This window comes from Lemur catta, chromosome 1, assembly GCF_020740605.2.
Source record: "Lemur catta isolate mLemCat1 chromosome 1, mLemCat1.pri, whole genome shotgun sequence".
Classification (NCBI taxonomy): Eukaryota; Metazoa; Chordata; class Mammalia; order Primates; family Lemuridae; genus Lemur; species Lemur catta.
This window is the reverse complement of record NC_059128.1, coordinates 54,687,236-54,699,261: the sequence shown is the minus strand read 5'-3', so window position 1 is coordinate 54,699,261 and position 12,026 is coordinate 54,687,236. Positions and strand designations below refer to the sequence as shown.

Here is a 12,026-nt window from a genome sequence, read left to right as displayed (position 1 = left end):
GTCATTTCACATACATTGTCTCTAATACGCACAACTACTGGACAAGGTAAATATCATTATCATCTTAAAGATAAGCAAACTGAGGTTGATAATGTTCAACTGATTTGTCCAAAGGCCACACAACTGTATTTGTGGGTAGTTTCTTATAGGCAGAGCATTTATCTCCATTTGTAAGATAATTCGATTTGAAGTTAGCTGTGATTTAGTTCATCTTCTCCATCACATATTTATATACACGAATGTCCTTTCCTCCCCACACTGGCCGGGTCCAGAAAGCTCAAAGGGCCTGTACCTTTCCAAAGCCTACTTTGCTTCTGCAGAAGCTTTAGAAGTTCTTTCCACATACACCTGCTATATGTTGCAAAGTCAAATGTGTCAATCAAAAACAACTGTCCTAATTTGGCTACAATTAATAGGATCCAATATTGATGTTTGTGCTAAAGGCTCTCCAAGTCACTGAGCCAATCATAATCTCATTGCCTAGAGATGGCAGGAGGCAGGCACAAGGGAGCAGAGGCAACAGGATTGCTAGACACAATGGCAAAGCCTCTAGGCACCAATTTAGCTTTATTAATAAATCCTGTTACTCAAGATAGCATGAGTAGGTCTCTTCCTTGCAATCTGTAAGGTCTCCATATACTTCTTGCTTGAAAATTCACATTCACCTGGTAAGAATCAAGTAACCAGAGTTCTTGTCCTGGTGCCTTCAGGGAATGTTCATTTACCCATGGAGACATCAGTTCCTTATCTATAAAGGGAAGGATTAAATGGTCTAGAATAACTTTGAGAACTAATGTTCTATGCTTTTGTTGATGTTTTTGAATCTGATTCTTATTTATGTATTTTTCCTTATAATTCTGATTTAAGCTTTACTATATTAACTAGAAAAGGATAAAGCCTTACTACTTTAAGCAAAATTTACCTTGAAAACTCACATTTTAAAAGTAGCATTCTTACCAAGCACTGAAGCACACATGCATTAAGTGCACTTCTGTGCACCTGACGTGCACAATGGAATAAGACACTTAGAATCAGTTTACCAAAGCAAGTACACAAAGCTTCTCCCACTGACGTGGCATTAGAGGAGAAGCAAAATATTACATACTAAATAGCAGTAGTTGGTATATCTCTCAAAAAGTTTACCAAAAGAACTAATACCAGCAGCTTATTAAAACCAATAGCAGAACTTGGAGAATCATTTCACATTTATTTGGCCTATTTGCCAAATTGTTTTAGTTTCCTATGTGCTAATGGGCATTTCTGTTAGTAAACAGATAATAGATCAGATCATTATAGCTTTGTGGTTACTTAAAATTATTTTCTAACCTCTAGTATGCATTGAAACATTCGTTTATTCATTCAACAAGCTTTCATTGGCTGCCTTCTATGTGTTTGGCATTGAGGATAGAGTCTAGTGAGGGGAACAGACACACAAGAACAAACAATAATGCACAGGAGAAGATCCAATGCTCAGAGTTTATGGGAGCACATCAGAGAGAGGCCCCTGACCGAGCCTGGGAACAGGTGAGGAGTGGGAAAGGGATTTGAGGCACAGAGAGGACAGCATGAGCATGAGGCATGGAGGAAGACACAGAAAAAAGAATGATGATGCTGGAAGTGTATAGGTCAGAGTCAAGTTCATGTTCAGGCACTTGCACTTTATCCCATAGCCATGAGGAGCCAGTGACAGATTTAAAAAAAATATATAGCTCACTGGTTTTTTTTTTCTTGTTACTACCGTACCCCATGCTCATTGAAGACATTTTGAGGGGTTGTAAGCAGAGAGGTGATAATAACCTCAGCTAATGAGTTCTCCCAATGATCTAATTATCTGCCCCTTCAATCCCCCACTGCTCGCAATCACATTTATTCACATTCAAGCACAAGAGCACCGATGCCAGATCCCTCTCCCCTTTGGTTACCAGTTTACCAGTAAAAGCACCATCTCTCACCACAGCATAGATGTCTTGGGGTGCATGCACCTCTAAATCTGAAGGAGTCAATGTCCTTCTATGAAACTGCCTACTAAATTCTGACTTGGCAACAGAAAAATGTGACTTAAGTTGTCACATGTAACATGTTTGGTCCAGAATCTCTGTGTGTGATTATTTATTCACTGTGATTTTCAATAAAAACAAGCAATTTATAGAATTTAAGTTAGCAAAAAAATACATCATCAGCAGAAAGAATAGATATGTTGGAAATGATATGGAGGTTTTGACTTGGATCAAAGTTTTAAATGTGGATTCACTCAGCAGGGGAATGGATGCTTGCTGTCCTCCACTGGACAGCTAAGGACCGTGAGACTCTCAATGTTATTTATGGAGATAACCATAAAAATAGGATCAGATGAATCTTTACCATAGGCCTAGAAGTGATCTCAAGAAACTGAATTGTACCATGTACTTTTTGGCAAATCTATTACCTAGTATGAAGTCACAAACTAAATAATGGGTTGGTGAACACAGATTTTAATGATTTCTTTTTTCTCATAATATTAAAAATCAAACATAGGAAAGAAGATGACTCTGAAATATCAGGTTTCATTTAACAATTCATCCTAATTGCCAATTTAAGATACGTTGATCTCAAGACAAGTAACACCTAGAAGTTTTGCTTTCACCAACCTGGGATTTATTAAACTCACCAGCCATAGATGAATAGAATGGTTCAATCCTCCCTACTCATGTATAATGTAAAAATTGTATTGTCAACATCAACCATAGAACCACTTTCCCTGGAAAAAAATTTATAACTTCATGGTATTTAAGAAGGAATATGCAAAAAAAAAAAAAAAAAGCATAAGAACCTAAATAATTATAGATTTAGACCAGTGCTTTTCTTATAGACTCTCTTTCTGGCTGATTTTAAATTTAAATTTGGTGCTTAAATTAAAACCAGAACAATAGTCACTCTAGAGATAAAATGTCTCTAAGGTATGCTTATTTGTAAATGAGTTGAACTATTTGCATCTTCCATTCATTTTGTGGATAAAAAGCAGAGTCAAAACTTAACCAAATTACAGAATAAAAGTAATTAGAAAAACATAAAAACATACATTTTCTCAAATAACATACTATATATCAGGAAGTTTAAAATATTCCATTTGTTATTATCTTTCTTTTTTTTTTTTAAGAGACAGGGTCCCTTTCTGTCACCCAGGCTGGAATGCAGTGGAGTGATCATAGCTCACTGCAGCTTCAAATTCCTGGGCTCAAGTAATCCTCCTGCCCCAGCCTCTTGAGTAGCTGGGACTACAGGTGCAAACCACCAGGCTCAGCTAATTTTTTTGCTTTTTGTTTTTGTAGAGATGGGGGTCTCACTACATTGCCCACATTAGTCTCAAACTGCTGGCCTTAAGTCATCCTCCTGCCTTGGCCTCCCAAAGTATTACAGGCGTGAGCCATTGCACCCAACCCATTTGTTATTTTCATCTGAGGCAACTGCTGATTTATCACAATAATAAGCAAACAAGAATTGCTATTAGATATGTTTAAACTAGACAAAAGGCTAATTTTATAAGGCTAGACATTATAAAATCAAGGAAGCCCCAAAGCAGATTGATACTGTGATTTTAACATATTGTAAATGTTTTCATAGTTCCTACAGATTAATGCCACTTTTGTGAGCATAACTATTTCTCTGATTCAAATGAAATCAGTAATGTGACGGTACCATGGGCACAGAAAGGAATGGGCTAGCCCTTGACCTGTACCTTGAGATATTCCCCGAACTCTTCCTTCTTTGAACTGGCTCAAGTACATTCCTTCACCTAAGCCATTATTGCTGCATCAGGATTAACACTACCCTGTCATAAACCATTTTCCCAGCCTTCATCTTTCTGAGAAGGTCTCCTGGCTGGCCTCTTCAACCACAAAACTGAAATTAACATTAACCCCCCCGCTTCCTCTGATATAACTTGAGCTATACCTCTTTTCCTAAGAAAAGTACAAGTACCGTCATGCGGAGATTAATCATGATTGGTAAAACAACAGTTTCTTCTCAGTGTTTAATTCCTAGGGCTTTTCCTTTTCTCTGGAATTTTTCTCTCCTCTAAGGACACATGCACATACACTTCTTCTGAGAATCCTGCTAACCTACAGATATCAATTTAGGCAATCATTTTCCCAGAAATCCTGAGGCAGAGACTGTGAGTTGTCCCCTAGTATTGATACCCTCTTCTTCCTGGCCACCCAGAATAAACATCACATTTCCCAGCTTCCCTTGCTGCCAGGCATTACCACGTGACCAAGTTCCAGCCAAGATGTAAGTGAGAGTGGTTTGAGCAACATCTGGAAAGTCTTTCAAAAGTAGGGAGCCTGCTCTGGAATGTGGACATAGGGGTGAAGCTGCCGTCTTGGACAAGGTGACTTTGGGCAGAAAGGCCACACATAGCATAGCAACAAGATGGATGTAGTGGAGTTCTGGTCTGTCTACCTTCAGACATTCATGTTGGAGAAAATTCTATTTTCTTTAAACTGCTGCTATTTGGGTTTTCTGCCACGTATAGCTGGCCTAATGCTAACTGATAGAGGAGCTCCCACAGTACCCTAAACTTGTATTATTACACAACCCAGAACTGTCTGTTTTCTTGTCTGAACACTCTGAGGGCATGTGCATCCCCATCACTGAACACAATCGTTGGCATTCAGTAAGCTCAATAAATATTTGTTGAATAAATAAATTAATGCTGATTAAGGTTTCTGCACATGCCGTTATGTCAGTTAATTCCTAAGATAAACTAAATTGGCTGCTATGTGTTCTGCATTTAGTTAGTTTGAGCATTAGATAAATAAGCCAATAAGGACAGAGAAATAGTCATAAAAATGATAATAAATAAAGAACAGGGAGTATCTGAATACAAAATTGCAATACTGTTGATCACATATCCAGATGTTCAGCTGCTATGAGGAGGCAACTTATCAATCAGCACCTAATAGACTGACAAACGATTGTTAAGAGCTGTGTGCGTGCAGGGTATTGTGCTAGGTGCTGGGGAACACAGACTGATGCAGCATCAAGGAGGCCTGAAGGGCTGAAGGATTTCAAAGGTCAGCATAGAAGTGACACATTGGGAAAGGCCTTACATGTAAAGGGAAGACATTAAGCAGAAAACAGCAACATGCATAAAACTATGTTTGAGGCCCCAGTGATATAGTATTGCATTTTATAGTGTGAAATATTATTTATGTTCTGCATCAATTCTAGTCTTACAAAACTGTTTACTTTTATCTCAAATTGTCAACCTTCTTCATGGAACTATGTTAAAGTTCTCAAAAAATTAATGACAAAATAAAAACAAATATTTATAATTTTTAAATTAAATTTTTAATTCATCTGTGGCCTGGGTAGTCTTTAAATTTGGAATTACTTGTCCTAAGTCACAAGGTTGATTGCTGTGAGGTAAAGACCACTTTTTAAAAATTATATATACACACATATATATATAATTTTATACACACACACACACACACACACACACACACACGCACACACACAAAATCTCACCAGGAAGCAGTTCTTAAAATTTTCACCAACTTTGCCAACCACTGCTGGTAGATATCTCATAACTCAAAGCTATCCTTTTTTCCTAGGTCTAGGAATAGAAAACCACATCAAAGTCATCACTCCCCAGAAAGGATGGAGTTGTTCTTTTTCATTCTGGAGGTTTAAAATGCTTACAACATAAAGCAAAAGAGCCATGTTTTTTACCATCCCTTTACAACCAGGGCCACAGAAAAGAGACCATGGTGGGTACACAACTATATTAAAAGATTGATTGACTATAGAACATACTCAACCCCTGATAACTCCTAAAGGAATACTAAAATATAGAGACCGAGAATGCTGATGTCATCCCTGTGCCTTCCTTCCCACTCCACCTCCACCTTCACTCAGAACAGTGTTGTAATGAGCTTTAGTAACCTTTGTAGCAACAGGAAGAAGGGATGTAGAAGACAAGTTGAGTGTCCCAAAAAAGCCTCGAACATAGCTTATTGAAGGACAATGGTGAGTGATCCTTCAGTTAACATCTTAATTTTTATTTTAACAATAACCCAATGTTATTATATATTGATCTGTTCTAAGATACATTATTTGAGTACAGAGTATTCTAAATTTACTCTGCCTTATTACCGCTAAGTGAATTCACTGCTCCTTTCCCCACAACTGCATCATATACACCAACTATATTATATTATAATACAATACCATTATTACATCACATATAGCAAGAATAGCATTTGTCATACAATGACTGGTAATATATAGAAATATGTAAATGTTTGTCTCTCCACACTGCTCCGCCAACCCTGGCCAGCCATTGCAGTATTCATCTCCAGGCATTGTTAAGCGATACTATGTGAATGGTATCTCTAGGTTGCAAATAAGGTGTTTAGCCAAATATAAACCATGAGCTCTTTGAGAAGAGGGGATATTTATCTTTACATATTCACCGAGTAAATAACACCAAATATATGAATTTCACTGAAGAAGTTCTCTACCTACTACACTCACTCCCTTGGTGATCCCATCCCAACTAATGGTTCTAACTATGTTAACAAACAACTCACCAATCCTGACTTCTCTTCCAAAGTCTAGACTTAAATATCAGATTGTATTTGACATCTCTGCTTGGATATCTAACAGCCATCTCAAATTTCACATGTCTAAATCTGAGTTCCCCACCCCCACTCTTCAACATACTTATTTCATTTCCTTTGGATATACACCAAGAAGTGGGATTGCTGGATCATATAATAATTCTATTTTTAGTTTTTTGAGGAACCTCAATAGTGTTTTCCATAATGGCTACATTACTTTACACTCCAACCAACAATGTACAAAGGTTCCCTTTTCTCCACATCCTTGCCCACACTTATTATCTTTCATCTTTTTGATAACAGATATTCTCATAGGTATGAGGTGATATCTCATTGTGGATTTCATTTGCATTTCCCTGGTGATTAGTGATGATAAGCATTTTTTATATGTCTGTTGGCCATTTGTATTAAGATGTCTTTTTTTGAGAAATATCTCTTCAGATCTTCTGCTCATTTTTTTAATGAGGTATTTGTTTCCTTGCTATTAAGTTGCTTGAGTTCTTATATATTTTAGATATTAGCACCTTATTAGATGTATGGCTTGCAAATATTTTCTCCTAATCCATGGGTTCTCTTCACTCTATTAACAGTTTCCTTTGCTGTGCAGAAGCTTTTTAGTTTGATACAATTCTATTTGTTTAGTTTTGCTTTTGTTGCCTGTGCTTTTTGGGTCATATCCAAGAAATCTTTGCTGAGACCAATGCTGTGGAGCTTTTCCCCAAAGTTTTCTTCTAGTAATGTCATAGCTTCTGGTCTTATATTTAAGTCTTTAATCCATTTTGAATTAATTTTTGTATATGGTGTGAGATAGGCATCCAATTTCATTTTCTGTATGTGGATATCCAGTTTTCCCAGCACCATTTTATTTTATTTTATTTTATTTTTTTTTTTATTTCAGCTCATCATGGGGATACATAAGTTTAGGTCATATACATTGTCCATGTCCTGCCCATCCCCCCGAGTCAGAGTCCCAAGCGCGTCCGTTCTCATTCTCCAGACAGTGTGCCTGGCACTCATCATGTAGTCATACCTCCATCCCCTCCCCCCCCCCACCTCCCCGGGTCTGCACCTTCAAGCATGACCATTCCCCAGAGGGTGTGCAACGCACTCGTCATGTAGGCATACACCCATCCCCTCCCCCCACCCCCCATCCCAGTCTGATATCCAATTGGTATCCTTCCCCGATGTACATTTAGGTGATGATCAGGGAAACCAGTTTTCTGGTGAGTACATGTGATGCTTGTTTTTCCATTCTTTGGATACTTCACTTAGTATAATGGGTTCCAGCTCTCTCCAGGAGAACCAAAGAGATGTCGTATCACCGTTATTTCTTATAGCTGAGTAGTACTCCATGGTATACATATACCACAGTTTACTAATTCATTCATGGATTGATGGGCACTTGGGTTGTTTCCACATCTTTGTGATTGTGAATTGTGCTGCTATAAACATTCGGGTACAGGTGTCTTTGTTAAAGAATGACTTTTGTTCTTCTGGGTATATGCCCAATAATGGGATTGCTGGATCAAATGGTAGGTCTACTTGAATCTGTTTAAGGTATCTCCATATTGCTTTCCATAGGGGTTGCACTAGTTTGCATTCCCACCAGCAGTGTATAAGTGTTCCTGTCTCTCCGCATCCACGCCAACATGTGTTGTTTTGGGATTTTTTGATAAAGGCCATTCTCACTGGAGTTAAGTGGTATCTCATTGTGGTTTTGATTTGCATTTCCCTGATGATTAGGGATGTTGAGCATTTTTTGATACGTTTTTTGGCCATTCTTATGTCTTCTTTTGAAAAATTTCTATTCATGTCCTTTGCCTATTTTTTGATAGGATTGTTTGATTTTTTCTTGCTGATTTTCCTGAGTTCTAAATAGATTCTTGTTATCAGTCTTTTATCTGATGTGTAGTATGCAAAAATTTTTTCCCATTCTGTAGGCTGTCTGTTTATTTTCGTGACTGTTTCTTTGGCTGCCAGCACCATTTTATTAAAGAGACTGTGCTCTCTCCAGTGTATGTTCTTGGCATCTTTGTTGAAAATTAATTGACCATAAACCTGTGGGTTTACTTCTGGGATCTCTATTCTGTTCCATTGACCAATATGTCTTTTTTATGCCAGTACCATGCTGTTTTGATTACTATAGTTTTGTAATAGATTTTGAAGTCATGTTGTACTGCCTCTAGCTTTGTTTTTGGCTCAAAATTACTTTGGTAATTCAGGGTCTTTTGTGGTTCCAGAAGAATTTTAGGATTATTTTTTCTATTTCTGTGAAAATGACATCAGAATGTTGATAGGGATTGCATTCACTCTGTAGATCACTTTGGGTAGTATGAACATTTTAACAATATCATTCCATTTGTGTTGTCTTCATGGTAACGTTTAAAAGAGGAAGTAAATCAACTGATAGGTTTTGATTCTGTATCAATCCTTTAAGTGGAATAGATTATTTCAAAGATAATTTTGGTAAGTAACATTTTATGAGGCAGAAAACATCTCAATGTCTCTGTGAACTGCAAAGCAGTGCAGACAGAAAATTAAGATATTCGAGTATCCTGAAGTTATCAGTTATAAGTAAAACCTATGTTTTCTTTTTATCAGGCCAAAAATCTTTGCATTGTACTATAGCCCCTTCCTTGGCATCTTCAAATTAAATCTAAGACCTCTCTTTTGTTCTCTGAAGTTTATACTGTTTTAACCATTTCTTTGACTGGTTTTTGTATTGTATGTTTAAGTCTTTAAAATACAAAAGAATATTTTTATGTTTTAAAGAGAACCACAGAGGAATAAATAGTTTCAAATTGCACAAATTACAAATTCAAAAATAGAACAGCTACATACAGAACTGATATTTTTTCATCTACCCTACTAGTCAAGCAAATCATTACAGCATCCTATTTGATAGCCTGCCCAGAAAACGTGGTAGCCCTACTGAAGTATAAGCAATGTGAGACTCATAAAGGGAAATCAAATCTATTATACTTTCCCTAATAACATTTAAGGTGTACTACCTTTGTGGCACAGTAAGTTAATATTATGCACACTGACTTAGCCAAATAGGCAATGTGATTTGGCAGGTTTGAAAGATGTTAAAATTTATGTGTTTGGGCAAGCCATAGCCTCCCTTGAAAAATTTGAAGCAAATACTTTCATGTAAGTTTACTGTTAGCATATATTTGTAAAAATAAAGTAACCCTGAGCAATGGCTGTTGGCATGTTTCTATAGGGAATGCAGTAGTTTCCTTGTTGAATATTCCCAACTCTCATAGAGTTTACCATCTCATTGACTTAAGAATTTAGGAAATATATTTCAGAAGAATAAGCATATGCACACATTATGATCTAGAAATCATGGCAAATGGAGCATATCCAAGGAAGGAAGAAAAGTTGAGGCAGAGTTTAAAAATAAGTGAGCTTTTTTTTTTTTAAATCACACTTTGAATGCAAAGACAGACTGAAAATTATTAAACTAATGAAAATCTCACTTGTAAACAAAGTTTTTATATTAGTTAATTTTCACTCAATTTTAGCTCAATGTAATGTCTTGAAAAATTATTGTTTGGTATTTTAACTCAATAGAAGTTATTCTTTTCTTTTTCTTTTTTGATATTTAACTCCATTTTAGACCCTAAGCAAGCTCCATGTGCACTTGAGTGGGAACCAATTTTCAGAAGTGTTAGTCCTTTATGGAAAGCTAACTGCTATATGTGGCCTTTACCACAATCAGTAATGCAAGGAGAAGAACCAGGAGAAAAGTAACCTGTGGATTAGTTGACAGATGGGAAAATACTTTTAAGTGTATAAAATGTCTTTCAAGAGAAGGAAATGATCTGTAATGATTATATATTCATACAGTTATATATGAATACGTATGAATATGAAAATGTATGCTCTCTATATATTCATTCAGAAAAAGTTTGTAATATATTTTGCTTTCATCTAAAGTGAAAAAAAAAAAAAACGTCCAAGCTAACCAGCATTTCAACACTGGAAGGTCATCAAAATCCATAAAGGCAGTTGAAGGAGGGGTTTGAACTCTGTGGCACAGGGGAAGAAGGTGGCTTACAGAGAATGAGGACCTCTGTTTCAACTAGACAGAGAACTTGTCCAATTCTGGGGACTCTGTTTGCTTCCTACCTCTCTATCAACCAGAAAGATAAATATATTTTTCTTTGTCTCAGGATTTCTTCTCTCTCACTCACAATTTCTATAGCATTAGTTTCCCTTTCTTCTTTTATTGCATTGCCTAGGAAAAAGCCCTTGATTTGTCACAGGAGTCAGGAATAGAACTTGCGCCTCCCTGCCCATCCTCCAGTGATGTGCTGAAGCTTGCTCTTACAGGCCAGACTGTAGGCTTCTCTTCCCAGCTTTGTGTCATCATGCTGATAGCTTGAAATTGGCCATGGTGGGAGTATTTACACCAAGGAAATTGGCAAATGCTACAAATCAGGGTTTTTGAGGAAATATTGCTGCAAAGCCAGCTCAACCTTTCGTCATTCATTAGAAGTCCAGAAACAGGCAGAAGCCTTCAGGCAAATACAGAGCATCCTGTTATGTGAAGAATTCAGATTTGTAGGTCACAAGTAGTCAGTTCATTCTTTTCTATAAGTCACTGACACCAATTACCATAAAGAAAAAGCAAGATGAAAGTATAATGGTTTTTCCCCATTCTAACTAGCATTACTCCTTGCAATCATATTCATCTTGATAGAGTAAATGACCATTGCCTTTCATTAATATATAGTCAAGATATTCTGCATTTAATTAATCACAATCCTATAAGACTGTCTTTAGGTGTTGGCTCTTAATTTTGTATTTGGTGAATGACCTGGAACCACAGGTACACAAATTCATATTTCTGAACTGTTATTCCACACCAGCCTCTGTGCCATGCTCCCATGAACTCCAACTTACTAAGCCAAGTATTCCAGGTAAATTTCATATACCATATTCTTTATTGTGGTCTGGCTTGTCAGGAAAAAAGAGAGAAGTTTGATTCAGTTTCAGGGACTCCTCCTACACTTATATAGGCTGCCATACAGTTTGTTCATACAGGATTTCTGCTAAGTATGGATTAATTAAACTATTATTCCACATGAAAAATTTACAAAAATGAAATTGACTGCACTTCATGTAAAATAAATGCCAGCTGAAGAGAGCAATATTTGGATACCAAAGTATGAGCCATTATATAAACACAAAAGGAGATAGATTTCATAACACAAATATTTAGTTGTAATAACATTGAATGTATTACTACTGATAGGAAACATTATCTAAATAAAAATCAGTGTTTTATTTCAGTTAATAGTCTCAAATTACTAATTCACTAGACAATATTTACCTCTATGGCTTTCATCCCAACAAGCACCTTGTGATGTTTCTTTGCTACATTAAATTCTTTTACAACATTAAATGTGCTTC

General features: G+C 36.6%; 1 protein-coding gene across 2 annotated transcripts in view; it reads right to left on the bottom strand.

Moving 5' to 3' along the window:
• Window positions 1-12,026, bottom strand: part of SLC25A21 (solute carrier family 25 member 21) — a 464,300-nt gene that overhangs the window by 189,023 nt on the left and 263,251 nt on the right. The window lies entirely within an intron of this gene.